General features: G+C 34.2%; 1 protein-coding gene across 1 annotated transcript in view; it reads left to right on the forward strand.

Annotated features, from left to right (window-relative positions):
• LOC150094475 (neuroligin-4, X-linked-like) overlaps window positions 1-17,266 on the forward strand; it is a 352,524-nt gene that overhangs the window by 260,905 nt on the left and 74,353 nt on the right. The window lies entirely within an intron of this gene.

The following is a 17,266-nucleotide window of genomic DNA, read 5'->3' on the forward strand; positions in this document are numbered from 1 at the left end:
ATTAACATAAAAATACCAATGCCTAAGAATAGGAATGATAGAATAACAAACATGTACTTTCTTATAAATATATACTTCTTCGTTTAAGTGAGTAATCAGTGTTGCAAATCAAGCAACTATTTATATTTTTATTTACAAATCACTAAGAAAATAAAGTGAAAACAAAGGCCAATTACCACTGTACCAAATTTACCTAAGGTTTATATTTTTAGCATTAGCTCTTTATATGAACAGCTTTCCTGTCCAAAAACAATTAGAACTGAAGTAACTTAAAAATAACAAAAGAAAAAAAATAGAACGTTTAGAAGTCCAAAGTTCCGTTATGTTTGAAATATTTTGATTAAAATGTTCCTTGAGGTAACTTGAATATATGAGAGAAGAGAGCAAATAAATGTAGCTGTTTGCTAAAAATAGTTCAAAACTGCATTCTGCGATAAAACTGCGATAGACCGAAATGTTTAATGAGGTAGACGTTCTCTTTAGCTGACAGATTGGCTTGAAAAATGATGTCGTTAGCATCGTCAAAAATGATGTATAGTTGTGGTTATTTTCTGCAAAATGTCAATGTTGTCACGAGGTTTCGTTCTGCCATTAACAAGTGAAGTTTGTTGTGCACTTTTTAGTAGCATCTGACTTAATAGAAAATTCGCAGATGTTTGAAGGTGCCTCTTCTGATGACAGAATTTTCTGTCACTGCATACTTGCAATTAAATTGATTTACGCCAGATGTAATTTCTGTCTGGTCTTGTTTTAGTGACATGTTCATGTATGTCTTCCCCTGGTCTGTCTGTTTAGTAAAAGGAAATTTGTTTTTAGACGAACAATTTCCCGGATGCTTGAGCTTTACTGCTAGTCAACGCACGCGAATTCTTGAAGCTATTGCCTGCGAAAGTATTTCGACAGATACCTCCAAACATGTCTGACACTTAGTTGTCATTTATGATTACAATTATCTCAAATTCAACACATTGTAACGTTAATACAGACAGATAGTGATATTAAAGGAAAAAATTCGCAGGAAAATATTAGTGCGCTATTAATTAGGAATAGTTCTAGAGTTATATAGTTTTAAAAGGTGTTATAAATTTGCGACAGGGCATAATACATTTTTCGATGAACACAATTATTTTATTTTAGTGAAGTCAGCCAATTTTCGCACTTAACCACAATTTATTACGAAAACATTAAATAAAATGCATAAATGTCGTTTATATATAATTCTGTTTCATTGACTTTTTTTTTTCTGTTAAACAACGTCAACTGAATGTAGTCGAAGTAAGGTTAACTCGAGATACTGTTGGGGAAAGTTATTGATTATAATAGAATAACCTTATAACTACTCAACTGCAATTTCAAGAGATTCTGTGAAGCTGGTCAGACCTGAGTGTAAACAAGATTCCATGAAATTAAATTTTCAAGACCACGACGATATATTTTCGACACTGAAAATATATCTTCACACTTCGCACTGTTTCAAAAATAAAAATACGAAAAATACTTAAATCGTTGTTTCCTCAATAGCTTGTTAAATTATCATATGATGGGCCCTGATGCGGTTATCAGCGCTAAGAGATTAGCGATGGTAGTAACGTTACGAATTAGTTACCATTAGTCAGTACCACATCCTTTGTCTCGCACATCAATCTGCTGTCAGGTGCTTTGCTCCTCCGGTTAACATGCAGCTTTTGAAAGCCAATTGTGGATGCCGATTTCCAACTTGGAATTATATACAACATACAATGGACTGTATATAATTGTATACACAACATACATTGTATATACAATTATATACAATGGATACAACTTATTTTTCCCAATAATGCGAAAATTTACGGAACACATGCTTCTGAAATAAGTACATTTTTTGTTAATATCAAAATGAGTGTAATTTCATGTAAAACGAAATAAAACTATACTAAACTATTAGCACTGAAACAGTGATCTGTTATGAAATGGTATGTTTTTAACGTGTAAAAGTTTGAAAGCGCTCCAATTTTCCCATAGAAGTATAATTAATCATTTGTGTGTGCGCACGCGCATGTGTGCTTTCAGGAACACAAGCGATATAACCGCGCACTAGCCAAACTGAAACAACGAGAAATAATTTGTTAGGCGTGTAACATAAACAATAATTATATTAACAACTGTGAGGAACCACACTTTATTCACACATTTTAGTGCAATTTATTGAGTGTAGTAGAAGAATACTGCTTCGATATCAGCTCTACTGAAGTTGCGCACGTTTATCAAAACGATGTGGAGGTTTGATTGACCTCATCTGTTGGCTTACTTTCCTTCTATTCTCTACTCCATTCACTTTATCGGATATCTTTCAACGCTGCTGCTGCTGCTGTCTGTCAGTTGTCTGGTCACAACAAGCTGTCGTCTCCAGCATCCGTACTTAGTCTTTGATATGTCATTTCTTAGGAAGAGCAATTTCTTCATCTTCAGTGATCTCATTATGTTCGGCAATACTATTTGACGTGCCTCTCAGAAAGCAAGAATTTGTTCTTTCTCAAGTAGGGTGATAGCAAAAACAGTTTAATTAATATTTTAATCTTATTAAAGATGTTTCAGACCTTTACATTGTCTTCAGCGTAAATTCATTTCCAGTGCCCTATAAGTTATTCGTTAATACAAGTTGCTTATTATGCAAATAAAGGATAGTTTACTTTTGAATTCGCAACAAATCATGCATTATCACTGAGAGGTGCATGTAATACACGACCGACATATTCATGAAACTGCAACAAAATGGAGGAGTTAAACATCTCACAATTAATATTGTAACGAAAAAGTTGTAGTTTTTCGTGTATTACAAAAAAATAAAACGAGAATAAAAATTATTTATCTAAGGTGTGACGATTCGTCTGTCCGAAATGCCCAACAGGTACAAGCTGTAATCTAGATGTTGACATAGTCTTATTAAAAAAGTTTGCCAAGTCATAATTATGTAATGTTTACATTTTAAACTTTAAAGGGTTTTAGAAGTGATCCTGAACTTACGAAAATAGATAAACCTTCGGCAAGAGTTACGAATGTACAGGTGGCCATAAAATAACTTTCCCTCTTTGGCTGCATCTGTAGCTAAAACCAATAAACGGAATGAGACAAAATTTTATATTGAGACTTTCGAAAGCAAGGGGAGATGATTTCCATGAAAAAAAAAAATTTAGTACCAAAAGTCGCCGATAGGAGAAATTTTGGCACTGGCGGAACCGAAAGCAGTCGAATATTTGCAGTAAACTCAGGTAAAAAGGATTATGCAAGTACTTGACCACAAATTCCACTTGAAAAGGGATTGGAAACGTTCAGGCAGTTATTCGAAACTGATGAATTGTGCTCAATATGCGTCCTATCTTGCCTCACATCTTTACTTGTTAAGATGTTTTACCTTAAACAGTGTAATGCCGTAGCGGCCCTTCGGGAATTTAACAGGCTTCATAACCTGCGTACAGGTCCTATGTCAGCTGTAGCACTGAGAGCTATGATTAAGAAGTTTGAAGAAACTGGATCACTAGTTTTCATCCTATGCCAGGAGGGATGGAAACTAGTGATCCGACAGTGGACAGAAAGCAGTGCAAGAAGAGACAGTAACATACGTTGCTACTGCGGTGCAATTTGTTGTACACAAGAAAGGTCAGCACATTGAAAATCGTGTATGTGGTCCAGGGGACCCTGATTCTGATGAATAAAACATTATTTCCTGTGAGTTCAATCACTACATTAATTTTTGTGTCTCTCGCAAGTTGTTGTTAGTTTAATTATTATTATTATTATTATTATCATTGTAGCACACATATCCAGCTGGAATGAGTGACACTGCTGTCGCTTACACCGTCGAAATGTTATTATTCCATTTTATCTGCCTTTGGTGTAATTATCCCTTGTTTTAGGCTCCACCAGCACCAAAATTTCCCCTGTCGGAATTTTTTGGTACTAAATATTTTTTTCGCGGACATCATCTCCTCATACTTTCAAAAGTCTCAATATAAAATTTGGTCTCATTCCGTTTATTGGTTTTAGCTACAGGTGCCTCTAAAGAGGGAAAGTTTTTTTATGGTCACCCTGTATTTTTGAGTCTCTTGTTCAAAGCAAATGTCTTTGTTTATATAAATTCGGATAATATAAATTGATATATAATTAATGTAAATTTTTCCCACAGCTCCATCTAACTAAAATTACATTTTCAGCAAACAAAATGCTAATTCTCACTAAACGTTCACCCAGACTTCCAGAAGAATTTTATAGCTGAACTTTGTAGATATCCTTGGAGAAGCAAGCAGACTTCTTCTACTGATGGAATCAGAAATAATCATTCTACATATCAATCAAAACTTGGATTTTCTTCACACATGCCATTACAGTTGGAAACGGATTCCTCTTAAACCATTAATATTTTAATTCAATGTGTTGCTCTGTCTCCTCTACCCTCCTCCAACGATTTTATAATGGGAAAATAAGTTGCCTGCTGTGGAATCGGTTCATGTGTTTCGCCATTTCAACTTTCTAGTAAGTGGGGCAGTGGGAGTCGAGAGAGTGTAATTGGCATTTCCTCTAAGTAGGAGGGACGCTTTACAGAAGATAGGAGTGGCAATTGACAGGGTGTTATTTATAGTGTTAATGCGCCTAATTATAGCTTTAGTTGAAAGTATTTCCAAGGTAAACAATAATCCTTTCGTATAATTTCTGTAATCCTACCGGAATGAATTAGGAAAACACATCCGTACTTGGAATTAATCCACAGCTGTCACTGTGTTTATTTCGAGCTGACATTTTGCAGTTCTGCTACCAGTATTGTTGTGCTAATTCTGCTCTTCCCTTGTGTGATTTTCATCTTTCCGAAGCTCGAATCAATTATGCGAATTTATTTAATACAAACACATTAGTAATATAAATTTAGGAAGGGTGATAAGCATTTAGCGTGAGTTATATATTGCAAACTGTTTAGCAGTTGTTCAAATGTGATTTCGACAACCGAAATTGTTCTTCGAACGAAATATAGTATGCCATCTTTATTATATGGACATTTCTCTGTTTCCATTCCATCACGACTTAACTGTGCTAAAAGAGAATGTTCGAAAAGTTATCAAGAAAACAAATCTGGTTCCCGCAAATATTTCTGTGAAGCTTAGAATAACTCTTTTCTATTATCTGCGTTTGGCCTCATCCATTCAGCCTCCCTCGTTTCGAAGTGAATGAAAGTTTGCACTTTTGAGACGTCCAATAAATATTTATAGATTACTTTCTCGTTTCTGTCTCTCGCCCTCTCCGCTCTGTCTCCGAAGTTTACGATTTTCTTTGTAAATGAGGAGGCCGGTCACATGAATAATTCACATCTTGCAAGCATGCTTTTCAGGAATTCAATGTTCCAAAACTTCTTTTGAATTCATCTTTTATCACAAACACGAAATATTTAGAGTGGGACACACGGTTCAGAAATCTATTTCGTTTCGATGCTAATGCTGTATTTAACTCCTTCCAATTCAGCCAATTGGAGAAGTATCTCAGAGATAGAGAAATTTGCCCTACGTATCTGTTTTAAAGATGATTACATTAGTGTAGGAACCTAGAAAAAATAACTTCATATTTACTGATATACAATAACATATACATACACACAATGTGATGAACTAAACACTGCAAGCCATCAGAAGACTCAGCGAGAGAAATCTGTGAGAATTGCGATAAGCGACACCAGTAAAGCAGCTAATAGTTGCGATCAAGCAAACATGCTAATGAATGCTAATGGCAATAACTATTTTGCTAGCGTAATCATTTATAAAATCAATTACTGAAAGTGCTTTTCTGGTATTCGTGTAAAAAACAGTTTAAACATGTTTAAACTGAACAGAACTGTTATACCTAATAGACTAGAATAAACATTTCAACTCAGCTATTCTCTCATTCAAATATACGAAATATTTCCAAGTTTTTGTTTACTAATTTTTTAAATAAAATATATTCCATATAAGAATGCCACTAAAATTATAATAATTATGTTCCATTTTTCTGCCAGAGAATGTTTCATTAATAAATAATCATCCCATATTCTTACTCATGGACATTTTCTCATTCTTACGTTTGATTAATCAAAAAAAATCATGCATGACTTAATTGTGATATGCTCTCATAACATGCATCCAAATCAAAACGCGATTATATATTGCTGTCAACGTGTTTATTTACAAGATTATTGTTGATTTAATGCGAAGCTAGAAGGCATTAAGTTATTTTTGTTTGCAATAGTTGTCTGCTTTTAAATATTTACTATTATGCATCTAATCTAGACCAGTTGAGTAACTTTTTGAATGAAATCTGAAATCGTTTTTCAGCTGTGTTTTTTCGTAAAATAAACGCGAACTAATTAGGGACACTTTATTCATCCGTTTTCGGATGAAAAAAAACGAGAGTAATTAGTTCTCGTTAATGAGAATTGCCATCCATTTAGCCCACAAATTCTCCTTATTCTAACCACGTTGTTTTGTCTTTAAAGTTTGATGGTCTACTACACGGGATAATGGCTATAACATGAAAATTTAAATTTTGATTGTTAAATGAACTTTTGCTACCTAAATTATGCATAATTTGTTTCATATTAAGTTCGAGAAGATTGTATATTGTATCTCTTGAAGCCTTCATAACTCAGTCAGTCAGTTTCGACGAAGCTCTTCGGTTGGAAACATCTTGGTTCGAATCCTCTGTTAAACGAGGAACTTTTGTCAGGACTTTTCAGTTAAAGGTGAGTTAGCCAGTCGTATATACGGATGCAAGGTTTTATTCTCCAAGAAAGTCGGATTTTTTGTCACTCAAAGTAAGCAAACCACCCTGTGAACACACATCTACAGATAGAAAATATTTCCCATTAGAGAGGGATGCAGCAGAGCAATGACAAGTTTGTTGCATTAAATTGGCCAAAACTGCTAATTAGGAACTCAGCCTTTCTCATAACTTTAAGGGAATTATATGGATGGATTTATAGCTTAACTGCATTCCTTTGCCTGCTTGCCTATCTTTCGAAAATGAAATTACAGTTTCTTGATAACGCCTTAAGCGCCCTGATAACCTTGACGAAGGGCTACACTTGCATTTCTGTAGAAGGGAAGTGTTCTGTATTTGGGTCTTCAGTCAAAGTTAATTCTAACTTTTGAAGACAGGCAATCAACTTTCTCCCCACCATCTTAGAATTCACAGAGAGCTGGTAAGCCTACCAGTAATTTTACACCCTCAGTCCAAAAAAAAAAAAAAAAAACCGAACTTTTCGAAAATAGAAGAAACTAGTGCCGGCTCCTGTTGTATCTTTTTGCTGTCGAAAGAGGCAACCTTCACTAGTGTTGTGTCAACTGTTTATGACATGTTTTTCATTAGAAGCCGAGTTATAGTGCTAAGAGTGACAGTGTATTTTGACGAACGGTCGGAAAATGAATTTCAAACAGAGAGCTGCGATTGACTTTTGTGTTAAACTTAGTAAAAGATTTACCGAAACGCATCAAATGCTTCAAAAAGCACACGGTGATGAATGCTTAACCCGTACCCAAGTTTACGAGTGTTTTAAGCGATTTCAAAGTGATCGTGAGACTCTTGAGGACGATGAAAAGCCTGGCTGTCCAAAAACTGAACTGGGCGAAGCTAACATCCAAAATGTGGGTCATTTCATCAAAGAAACACGAAATCGTCAGTTAGATTGATTGAAGATGAATGTGGATTCCAAAATCAACTATGTACAACATTTTGACCAAGAGTTTGGGCCTTCGTAAATTGATTTCGCGATTTGTTCCCCACAAGTTGACCGACGACCAAAAAATGTATCGAATTGAACACTGCAAGGACCTCATTAAAACCGCTCGTAAGGACGCAAACCTCCTTGAAACGATCATTACTGGTGGAGAAACGTGCTGTTTTGAATATGAGCCCGAAACAAAGCGCCAGAGTGCTGAGTGGAGACCAGCAGAAGAGGAGCATCAGAAAAAAAAGTCGCTTGGAGAAGTCAAAAGTAAAGAAAATGCTGATTTGTTTCTACGATTCCAAGGGCATTATCCACAAAGAATTCGTTCCGCCTGGCCAAATGGTCAATGGTCAGTTTTATCTCGAAGTTTTGAAGCGATTGATAGCGAGAATTCGTCGCGTACCACATGATTTCGTGATGCAGAAAGCTGGTCACTTTTTGGTCACGATAATGCACCGTCTCATCATTCGAACAATGTGAGACAGTGTTTGAACAAAAACCAAGTTTGTGTGTTAGATCACTCGCCGTATTCACCTGATTTAGCGCCTCGTGACTTCTTTCTCTTCCCCCGACTTTATTTGCCGATGATAGGAAAGCGATAAGACACCATTGAAAGCGTTCAAGCGGCAGTAACCACGACCCTCAACAGCATCCCAAAAAGCGATATAAAAAACTCATTTAGCGAATTAATTGACCATGCCAGACGCTGGATCGAAGCCGAGGGAGAGTAAATTGATTGAAATAAATGATTTGAATAATTATAATTGGCCTGTGTTTTATTTTCTATCAAATGTTGGGTTTTCGTTTTGAACAGAGGGTGTAATATCTGGAGAGGAGAGTGTGCAGCAGAGCTGCAGCCAATCTCGTAGTCCCTAATCTTAACACTGTATTTTATTGTTTAGTGCATGACGAGGTAATCCTTATGGAACACTTATACTCTTATATGTTAATTAGCATCATGGATGAGACTAGGTTTCTTGGACATGTGAGATCGGATCTAACCCCCATGCATAAGTGTGACGAAAGGAATCGAAAGAGCGTAGTTCGGATAATTGAGGTAAATAGTTGTGAAGGCTGTTAGGTTGAGGTTCATGATAAATAAAAAAATGTAGTTTAGATGCAAGTAGTAATGAACATCGTGCATATTTACAGTAAAAATGATAAAATGAAAATGTAAAAATTGAAATGAATGTGGAAGTTTTTTTTTCTAAATTTTTTTTTAAGTTGTCATGTTTTTGAGATGTTCGCTCTTATTTTTTGGGAAGATTTTTTTTCTGATTTTCAGTGTTACTGTATTTATTTAGGGCATTTTGATGTTTGTCAGAAAATTGCTTATCATATGTCAAGAATGCAGTATGGGTATGAAAGACTCGAGACCATATCTATCGCCAAGGGAGTATCCAGTCTCCTATTCACAGGTGTCCTCGACAGCTCCTTGCTACCATTTACTTTAATATGAAGTAACTGGTAGCCAGGTATTATTTGCTAGCTCGTCGGTAACAATCCAGCTGCGTTAGATCTGAAATTTACTCACCAAGTAGAATCCATACTTTCAAAAACTGAAACTAGTTTCAATACTAGCAATAAGAGGCATTCCTTCCCTACATTGTGTTATACTTGTCTTAGATTGTCACCGTCATTCCTATAAAAAGCGATGCAGAAGACAGAAACCAGTAACAGTTCTCTGGAGGTCAAACACCGCGAGTCAGTTTGGCCACAAAGAAATATGGTGGTTGTTTTTTCAATCGTAGATCCAAGTATGTTTTTAAGGCGAGGTAATAACCTGCTACGCGTAAGTCCCATTTGTGGAAACCAAAACCATATCCCAGAAAGGTGGAGGGGGGGTGAATTGGTCGAGAGAAGCTTTATATTGCGCAATAAGATATATATTATATAGATATGCACTGCATATCTGATGTGTAACCGCCCACGAAAGGCTTTAAACCAACAATTCATTAGTGCTTTAGTTGTTAGATAATCGGAAAATCCTGCGACAGAAACTAAAGCATATCAAACCACATCAAACATTAATAAGCACTGCATTGATTTCGCAATGGCCAATGGACTGTTTTATCGCTTAGACATTTTACAAACATCCATGGCTTCAATGGGATTCGAACCCAAAATAGAGAACATATACGTGTTCTCCAAATAATAGAGCAAACCAAACCGGCAACTATTCAATCAACAAGCCATTATAAACGTTCCTCTCATCTTGCAGAGGTGATGCTCGCTTCTTTGCAACAGAATTGCAAATGTCAGGACTTATTAGAATCCGCCGATTGCTAATTACAAATTCAGTTGGGGGATTGCATAATTAATACTATTTATATTACATCATTTTATTAATAATGTATTATTAATAATGTAGTTAGAGGGAATAAGATAAAGATATATTATGGACTTGCTAATATCTCCAAATAAAATTAAGTTTTACAAAAAAAAAAAAAAACCAGCAACTGGAAAATGTGCTTTAAGATTTCTTACTTTAGACCTGGGGTTGGCAAACTTGCGGCTCTTTTCGTTATTAAACAATCTATTTTTGAATAATGCAAAATGAATGTTATTTATTAAATTAGAAACTAAAAACCCTAAATTTAGCATTTGCAATAAATTAAGGACATTTTACATTAAGTCAAGGCTATTTTACAATTGAAAATAATACATGCGATGCTGAAAAATTTAATACTTTCATGTTTAAACTCTTTGAAATCATACGCGATAATCGTTCTTTACATTCTATTTACATTTTACAAAAATTCTACTTTATGGTGGATATGACTTCCCATTTAAACGCACTAAATAAGAAACTACAGGAAAAGGGAAATACAGCAGTTTTAGTTATAGAAGAAGTGATTTCGTTTGAACAAAAATTATATTTGTTTGCAATAGACTTAGAGAAAGGTATATTATTATATTTTCCTACGTTGAAGAGATATCAGCAATAACAAGCTGATAATAATTCCATAAATTTAACCTTTTCAAAGAAATTGTGGTAAATATGCGATCTCCATTTAATGGGAGATTTGACGAGTTTAGAAAGAACAAGGCAATTATGTCAGTTTTATTGCAACCACTTGAAATTAATCCTGCCGAATTAAATTTTTCACCTTTTGCTGGAATTGATGAGGTTGCATTTCAACTTCAGTTAGAGGACCTGAAAACACAAGATTTTGGAAATCAAAATTTAGAAATCTTAAAGCTGACCTGGAGGAAATGGAAAGACAAAAATCTACCCTTCTAATACAAAAAAAATGGTCTGAAATAGAAGATCTTAAAAAGCAAGATCAGATTGTATTTGACACGTAGAATTGTTTTCCGGACACTTACATTCAGTTAAAAACATACGCATTTGGGCTTCTATCGATTTTCGGATCGACATATTTCTGTAAGCAAATGTTTTCTAATATGAATTTTATTAAAAGTAAGTTGAGAAACCTACTTTTCATTTTCATGTTTGAAAATGAAAATTACGGCGTTTTCACCGCATATTGAGAAACTATCCCAAGAAGTTCAACAGCAAAAGTCGTACTAAGAAGATATTTTAAATTTAAAAAATTAAGGAAATAGATATGTTATTGGATTTTATAAATATGTTTTTGTAAAGAGGAGCAAATCTTTGTTTTATTATTTAATATTTAAAAATATCATATAATTTCGTGTGACATGTCATCCCTGTGTTTTGTAAGTATGATAACGTGTTACTGTAAAAAAAAAAAAAAAAAAAAAAAAAAAACTGAATAAATAATTTAATTATGATATTTTTCAATGTAGTTTCTAAATTTAAAGCAGTGATGAGCAATTAAATAGTAAATCAAATACTCGGTTCGATCCGCATAAAGAATATTTTCTTTTTCTTTGATAAGAAAGTATTAATTTATTTTCCATTATTTAGCTATATTTTAATTTTTTAACCTGCACACATAAATCCACATGTAAAAATAAACATTCGTATAGATTAGGGTATCGATTTTTAATTAAAATATACTAATTCTGCCGTACAAACCGAACACCGTGGACCGCACAAAAAAACCTGAGAGGACCGTATGCAACCCGCGAACCATTGGTTACCAATCACTGCGTGCGGCTACCTAATTTTTTTTTTAACAGATATAATTTCCAAAATGGCTCTTCAATCCCAAAAGGTTGCCGACCCCTGCTTTAAACAGAAGAAAAAATGTCAAGTCACGATGTTTAGGCATTAATACCCATTACCAACGCTATTCCACTGAGGGTATTAAATCACTAAATTGCATTGAACGCTTATTAGACCTTATGTCTTCGATTAATCTTACTATACGATCAAAGTTTCAGCAGAATGCATTTCCGTAATGCTTGTTTTAAAATTCACACCATACTTGTATAATATGCTCTAAAAAACAAGCTACTATCAAAAGTAAGAAATTCACTTTTGCCACTTTTTGTTCTTAAAATGTGCTATAAAAAATGTCACGTCACGATGTTTTGGCATTCATACCCATTAACAAGGCTATTTCACTGGGGTATTAAATTACATTGAATGTTTATCAGACCGTCTTATACAGGAGGAATTACATTTTAGAAAACAAAACCGGAAAACCAGTTTTCCAGTTTTATTTTCTAAAGTTATTTTACGGTTTTACTTAGAATATTCCTCTAAAAGTAACACCTGCCGAATTATCTTTTTGACTCATGAACTGATTATAGACTCCTTATATCTGAAATATTTTTACAAACACTACTAACAGATTCAGTGTTCGTGACATTGAGCAATTTCACGAACTATCAGTCTATACTGAGATTCTACTCAAACTAGGCCCTATTGCTGAAATAATCTTAGTTACCGAAATAGGTAAAAATGTTTTCTTAATTATACTCTAACAATGTAGTAATAAAAATATTTCAAATTGAAAATGGATTGAAGCAGTACTATTTCAATAAGACTTGAACATATCATTTGCCTGTTAAACTGCTGTTCTTACTTACCAGTTAAAGAAATGATTATAACGAAAGAAAACCCTTTTTGTGATTAAAAGGAGAAATGACATATCACAAAATCGATGCGCTAAGATTCTATTAATTAACCATCATTTACTGATTATCCGGATTTCAATAATGGATAAAAAAAATCTGAACATTTGGCAAGTATGGAATATCATCCACGGAGATTGAGTGTTAAAATATTTAAGTTAATGCCACTTTTTGTTCTTTTTATCTATTCATTTAACAAACTATGCTTTAAATTATCTTTCTGCACTTTCTAATTACTGGAAATAAATCGAATTACGGTTGTGTGATTACCTAATAAAATGTGATCTTCACATTTCGTCTTTTATTTGTTCTTTTCTTTCTTGCTACTTGAGGAACTTAATTGCCATCAATTTCTCTACTTTTACATGCCTCCCCGAACTCCAAGCAATCTTTAGCTAACGTTTGCAATAATGTGGTTTTCTTAAATCGTCTTCATTGTTATTGCTCGTCATGCGTAATAAGCATTCAAGAAAGTAGTTACACTTCGATAATGGAAACTCAGAGAACTATAATTAGACGACGTCTGATCACAATGGTAACTTAGTTACACTCAAGTAATTGCGAATGTTTTGCGAAAACTTAATTGCGAAAATTAGTGAGGGTATCTGAACAAACAATTAGTCAACAAATGTTAATATAGTTTGTATATGCTATAGCGTTTAAACTTGGAACAGTTTATAAATTATTTAATCTTTGATTATTTTTTTTATCAAACTATGATTGCAATTATTTAATTATTGTTTTTAAAATAATTTTAAAAATAAATTTTATAGCAACATTACAAAAATGTAGTTACTTTCCTATTCGCCCGCCAGCTGAGAAGTTAGCAAACTGACTCTCTAATCAACAGACTGCGTATTTTGAATCTCTCTGTGGTGACCAATATTTGTGGTATATTTAGGTGGGTGTTAATAAATAAAAAATAAATATAAAAACCAAAATACAAAATAATGGTACAACATGACAAAAGTTCATGCCGGCTTTGGCGTCGCCCGGTTTAACAAAGCTCCCTTTGTTTTCGCCATGGAACCAGGGCGAACAACAAAAAGTCAGCTACTGGAACAAATCTGAAAACACACCTCAACTCAACATCATCATAGTTAATGATCGGCACTGTCAACATAAGAAGTCTGAATGGCAAAGAAATGGAGCTAGCTTAGGAATTAGATAAGTACTAGATCGACATAATATATTAACAAAAAAGACAAAAGCCGGTAAGATCTTTCTAAGCAACAAATACAAAATATTATATTCAGGCAATGACAATCAGGAAAAGAAGGAGTAGCCATAATACAAGGCTAATCTTCTTGAATGGCAGGCAGCCTCAAGTAGAGTTGGGGAAATATGAGAATGGGGAACTAGACAATGAGACTTATTTGTGTCTATGGTCCCACAGAAGGTTCACTAAGGTAGAAGTGGATGAATTTTTTGATGCTTTAGAAAAAGCAACTGACAATGAAAAAGGAAAAGTTGGTCCTTGTTGGGGATCTAAATAGCAGAGTAAGAAATCATTGTCAGACATACAAAAATATTTCGGGAAAATTTGGAGAAAAGAGCAAAGCTAATAATAATGGAAAATTCCTGTTGGATTTCTGCTTAGGACATGGACTAGTTATTACTAACACCATGTTCCAACATAAAAATGTGCACGAATTCACATGGAGAGAAGAGGCATGGAATAAGAAACGTCTCATTGACTATGTTATTGTTGATAGTGATGTTTTCTCCCTGGTGCAGGACACCAGATTGTAAAGAGGATTTGAAATTGAAAGTGATCACTATTTAGCCTTGAGCAGAATAAAATTGAATTTCATATTGAAAAGAATAACATGTAAAAAGTTTTAAAGAGAATAAAAGTTGAGCAGCTCTCGGACGTGAACTGTAGACTATAATACACAAAGATTATTGAAGAAAAACGAAAGAGTTTGAGAACAGCAACCAAACCTTGGAGATTCAGTGGCAACCCTTGAAGAAAACACTAATTGATTCAGCCAGAGAGGCTTGTTGTTAGGTTGTCTGCAAGGATAGAAAAATCAGAACTCCATGGTGGACACAGGAAGTTAAAGAGGCAGTGAAGGAAAAGAAATAAGCATTTCAAAAGTTCCTGGCAAATAAGTCAGCTTATGCTCTGAGAGAATACAGAGACAAATGTAAGAAAGCTAAACACTGTGTAAAACTAGCTAAACAAAAGTCATGCAAGAACATAGAAAATAAATATCAAGAAGGTGGTAAGATCTTCTGGAGATTGTTGAAGAAGCTTAGAAATGGGGAAAGAGTGCTGTAAAAGGAGTTAGAGATGATAAAGGTGACAAGAAAACGGGGGGAAAAGATATCTATGAAATATGGAGTCATTATTTCGAAAAATTGCTAAATGAAACAAAACGTGATAGAACAATGGTAAACAACATTCAACAGGCATAGAGTCCATATACATATCTATACTTGAAGTAGAAAAAGTCATCAAAGGCTTGAAATGTGGAAAGGCAGCAGGAGTAGATGATATTCGACCAGAAATGCTGAAGTATGGTGGTATAAAAGTCTTACAGTGACTGCACTGCATAGTCAGAAGGCGTGGACAGAGGGACGAATTCCTGATGATTGGAGTAGAGCTCTCATAGAACCCATATATAGAAAGGGAAATAAAACTGAATGTGAGAATTACAGAGGTATTTCCCTACTGAGTATTCCTGGCAAGATTTATGCAAGTATACTTGAGAAACGGTTGAGAAGAATTGTGGAAGAAAAGCTGTGAAGAACAAGCAGGATTCAGGCCAAATGACGCTGTCAGAATCAGATCTTCACTTTACGAAAAATAGTTGAGAAAGCATGGGAATATAACAAAGATCTATATTTAAGTTTTGGCGATCTGGAACAGACATATGGCAAGGTGCCAAGAGAGAGAAGCTATTCAATACGCTACTGTTATATGGTGTCGATGGGGCATTATATCAAGCAATACTTTTAGTCTTTCTATTCGTTGTAAGTCAGCAGTTAGAATTGAAGGAAGTACAGGGAGATGGTTTATTATTAAATCTGGAGTGAGACAAGGATGTACATTATCCCCTCTGTTATTCATTATCTATATGGATCATATTATGAAGGAAAGTGGTATTAAACATGATATCAAAATTAAAGATTTTAATGTCAGCTCTTTGCTTTACGGACGATGTAATACTTCTAAATAAATCTGCTACAAGTCTGAAAGATTCCTTGACTAAATTGAATAACTGTTGTAATAGATACGGTATGATGGTCAGCAATAAAAAGACCAAGACAATGAAAATAGGTAGAATCGTTGAAAATATCAACTGCGTTGTGAACGGAGAACCTGTGAAATAAGTAAAACATTTCAGCTACTTAGGCACGATGTTTAGTGAAGATGGTAAATTAAATATGGAAATATACAATAGAATCAACAAAGCTGGTATGGTAGGAAGTCAATTGAATAAATTCATATGGAATAAGAGAGAAATTAGTCGGAACACTAAATTAGCTGTATACAAGACAGTGTTCAAACCAGTTTTAACTTATGGATCTGAGAGCTGGGTCACTTGACGAAAGACTAGAGAAAGATTAGATGCGTGAACAGATGGCATCAATGGCAATATCATATTACAAATGAGGATATTAGGAAAGAACCTGACATTGTCAGCATTCAGGAATGCGTTAGCAGAGCTAATCTAAGGTGGTATGGTCACTTAAACAGAATGGGTGAGGAAAGATTAGCAAAACAAGTGTTCCTTGCCAGGCTGGCGGGAAAAAGACCCAGACGAAAACCAAGATTATAGGTGGATTGATACTGTACAAAGTTCCGTATATGATAGAAATATAAGATCTGATAATGTTGGAGTCTTGACAAGTTACAGACTAATTTGGAGGAAAATTGTAGATAGGAAGTTAGTAATGATGTAAATTTTTCATGTGGTACTATCATATCCTGTACACCACTTGAGGGTACATGGCAGGAATTTGATGATGATGTTAATAAATACAACTCATTGTTGTCACTTATGTGACACCAGTAAGGGCTGAAATTATATGACAATGTTCTATGATTGATTTGTAGAACAGGATTTCCTGATTATGTAAAATAAAATAAAATAATAATAAATACCTTCTTATTCCACCTACAGTGTTAATAAACTATAGGTTTAAAACTTTTCATGAGTAGTGGTCATATAAAAATTAGGAAATCTTAGTTTCTTCATTATACTTTGAATTTCTTATTCAATGCCGTAGGAATTTTTAATATCTCGCTATTTCAGAAGGATATTGTCACAGTATTTTTAAATAGTTAAAATGTAGTAGTGATATTGTGAGCATCTGAAAGTTATTTCCCTGTTAATTTGATAGATAAGCATGCGATAGATCAATATCCTTTAAGTTCTTCGCAGAATCATAATTTTAAACAATCAGTGGATTTCTGAACTCCTATTTCTGCCCATTAATTTAATATTATTTGCACGAATTGTTATTACGATTTTTCAATTATATGGAAACATTTATGCAATTTTTGTGCTTTATCAGAAT

The sequence above is a fragment of the Typopeltis vanoorti genome, chromosome 22 (assembly GCF_054136105.1).
Source record: "Typopeltis vanoorti isolate ZY-2024b chromosome 22, IOZ_Tvanoo_1.0, whole genome shotgun sequence".
Classification (NCBI taxonomy): Eukaryota; Metazoa; Arthropoda; class Arachnida; order Uropygi; family Thelyphonidae; genus Typopeltis; species Typopeltis vanoorti.